The 3682-nt window shown below is 33.9% G+C and overlaps 1 protein-coding gene across 7 annotated transcripts in view; it reads left to right on the top strand.

Moving 5' to 3' along the window:
* Nucleotides 1-3682, top strand: part of LOC106881021 (F-box/LRR-repeat protein 20) — a 413298-nt gene that overhangs the window by 300921 nt on the left and 108695 nt on the right. The gene's annotated exons all lie outside the window — the stretch shown is intronic.

The following is a 3682-nucleotide window of genomic DNA, read 5'->3' as shown; positions in this document are numbered from 1 at the left end:
TATGTGTGTGTGTATGTATATTTTTGTATGTATATGCATGCGCGTCTGTATATACACACACATGTATGTGTTATTGTGTTATATGTAAAAGGATCTGAGATTATTCATGTTAAATTGTCCGTTGGTCACTATTTTCCTTCAAATCTATGCTTCCAATGTGTCTATATAGTTGAGTGATTATGTCATTGCCTGCCACTCTCTCCTCCTCCCTGACACCTCTCTTCCGTTTCAAGCTATTTTGCTACCAAAAAAAAAAAGAAGAAAAAAATGAAAACAGAAGGAAACCCACTCAACCATTCACCCATCCACCCACAACTGTCGCAAAGTAGAACATTTAAAAAAGGTTAAAAAAAAAAGAGAATGCCTAACTCAGAACACATCCCCCCCACTCCTTAATAACAACCATGTACTTATTTAATCTACAGGCCAACAAATAAGCCTCTACGCAGTCACTTGACCTGCTGATACTAGTTGCCAAATCCTATGCACCTAAAATTACGTCCCTGTGTTTTCAAAACTAAAAAAAAAAAGCATAGAATAATTTAGTCATGGAACACGGACGTTAAATAATAATGATGACGAGATATATATATTTATTTACACACACACACACAGACACACACACACACACACACACACACATGGTTAAAGTATTCTACAATAATTAAGTCCCTGTATGTACTAGACCTGGGGAACTGGGGTTGCCTTGGTGTATTAGGCTTGGAGAAAAATATATAAAAAAATGTCTGGGATGGTGTAGGCTGGAATTCCTTTGATTATAAGTTAGCTTGGGAAAGGTTGATCAGGAGTTAAGCCCATTTCTTCTAATCATAAGCTTATCCATGAACAAAAGCAACCTGTTCTTGAAGTGTGACATTGGGTAATAAAATGATATGAATTTAATTGAGGAATCTGTGTAACATGTATTTTATAATATGAAATTAAAACTAAGTAGAAAATACAATCCTATGTGGGTTCTTCTGATAGTTATTATATATACATCTCACACGGTGATATTTAAGCAGGAAACAGCAAATATAAACACAAGCATGCATGCACACATGCACCTGTATGCACATACAGATGTGTACAAACACTTACTAGCTGATGCTGACAAGGATGGTTGTCTGTCAGTTTCAACAATGAGGATTCGGTTGTTCATTCATCTGAATTATCTGCTTGTGGAATTGATGTGTAAAACCAAAAAAAAAAAAAAAAAAAAAAAAAAAAAAAAAAAAAAAGAATAATAAAAAGAATAAAAATTTTGACAGTATTACAAGGCTATACAAAACCACTCAATGGGCTTCTATAGTTTCCACTTGCCCACATTCACTAACAGCATATGGATTGATAGAAGGCTATAGGAAACAACATTTGCAATAGAATTGAAACCAGGACTTCATGGTTTCAAGATGTAATTCTCAACCATTCAGCCGTACAGTACCTCTACATATATGCACATACATCATCATCGTCATTGTCAATTTTTAGCATCCACATTTCCATGCTGGCATGGGTCAGGTGGAATTTGTTGAGGCAGATTTTCTATGGCCTCATGCCCTTCCTGTCATTAACCCTCATCTGTTTCTAAGCAGGATAATATTTCCCTATAGCTGGACAGAAGGCTAGAAATGAGGGGGTTCATTTGTATGACACTGATGCTCGTTTATAACTAACCCATGACGTCTACACAACACACACACACACACACATACACACACACACGCTTGGGACAGGCGTCTTTAATTTCCATTACCAAATTCACTCACAAGACTTTGGTCAGTACTGGGCTGTAGTCAAACACCTTTGCCCAAAGTGCTACACAGGTAGACTGAACTTAATTTAAACGTGCATGCAAACACAAAGAGACAAGTTGATGCTCATGAGATGGATTAGACTGAAATATGTACCAGTGTCAATGTAATTCACTAAAACCTGTGAGGATGATGTTCTAACATGGCCATAGTTTAATGAATAAAAGCACACCAACAAATCTATACAAGAAACCCTTGATGTGCACTACAAACACACACTTGCCCATATTACAAAAACATTTACCTGCCCTACAAATACACTCGTTCATGATACAAACAAACACATCTCCACTGAAAACACTTTCATCTACACTATAAACCCACACATATCCACTCAAAATATATGTATATGTATATAGGTGTATATATGTATGTGTATATATTTGCATGTATAAGTGCGTGAATTTATGTGTGTGTGTATGTGTGCATGTGTATATATATGATTGTATATATATATATATGTATATGTATGTTTATGTATGTATATATATGTATGTATTTATATATGTATGTTTTTATATATATATATATGTATTTTTATATATGTATGTATATATATATATGTATGTACATATATATGTATATATATATGTATATATATATATATATATATATATATGTATGTATTTATATATATATGTATGTATATGTCTATATATGCATATATGTATGTATGTACATGTGTGTATCTTTCAGGTTGCAGAGAGCAACTAGTTCCTTCCGGTCTCTTTAGTCTCTTTAGTCTGGTCCCAACATGGCATCGCAAGGCAACCAAAAGTTGCTGTGTACTGTGCATGTGTACTGGCATCGCTTCTCTACTCATGTGAGACATGGACTCTGTACAAACGTCAGGTAAGGGACCTTGAACACTTTCATCAGAGATGTCTCAGACACATTCTCAATGTTGACTGGACCTCAAAGATTCCAGACACACAGGTCCTGAGGACAGCTGATATCTTGAGTATTGAGGCAATGCTGCACAAGCACCAGTTACATTGGACTGGACACCTTATTAGAATGAAGGATAGCAGGATTCCTAAGCAGATGCTATATGGAGAACTTGTGAATGGAAGGAGACTCTGGCAGAAACCAATGCTGCGAATTAAGGACTGTGTCAAGGCCTCATTGAAAGCCTGTGATATGCAGGACACTGACTGGGAAAACAATGCCTGTCATCACCACAGATGGAGGAAGCAGGTTAAGGAGAGGATCAGCACTTTTGAGAGAGCACGTAACCAGCATGAAGAACTTAAGCGTGCTGCGCAAAAGCGCATGCCTTGTATAGTGAATGGGGAAAGCTTGATCTGCAATGTTTGCAGTCGTGTATGCTTGTCAAGAGCAGAGCTCATTAGCCACCAACGGAGCCGCAAATGCAAAATATAAGTTAGTCCTAGAGCACACAATGTTCCTGAAGGTCGGGAATGGTCTTCCTTGGTCACGAGTGGACGGCCATCATCATGTATGTATATGTATGTATATATATGTATGTATGTATATATATGTATGTATGTATATATATGTTTATATATATATATATATGTATGTATATATGTATATGTTTATATATATGTATGTATATATGTATATATATGTTTATATATATATATGTATGTATATATGTATATGTTTATATATATGTATATATATGTTTATGTATGTATATGTTTATATATATATATATGTATATATATGTTTATATATATATATATGCATATATATGTTTATATATATGTATATATATGTTTATGTATGTATATGTTTATATATATATATATGTATGTATATATATGTTTTTATATATATATATATGCATATATATATATATATATATATATATATATATATATATATATATATATATATATATA

Source organism: Octopus bimaculoides, chromosome 3 (assembly GCF_001194135.2).
Source record: "Octopus bimaculoides isolate UCB-OBI-ISO-001 chromosome 3, ASM119413v2, whole genome shotgun sequence".
Classification (NCBI taxonomy): domain Eukaryota; kingdom Metazoa; phylum Mollusca; class Cephalopoda; order Octopoda; family Octopodidae; genus Octopus; species Octopus bimaculoides.
The sequence above is the reverse complement of the archived record's forward strand: the minus strand, read 5'-3'. Positions and strand labels throughout refer to the sequence as shown.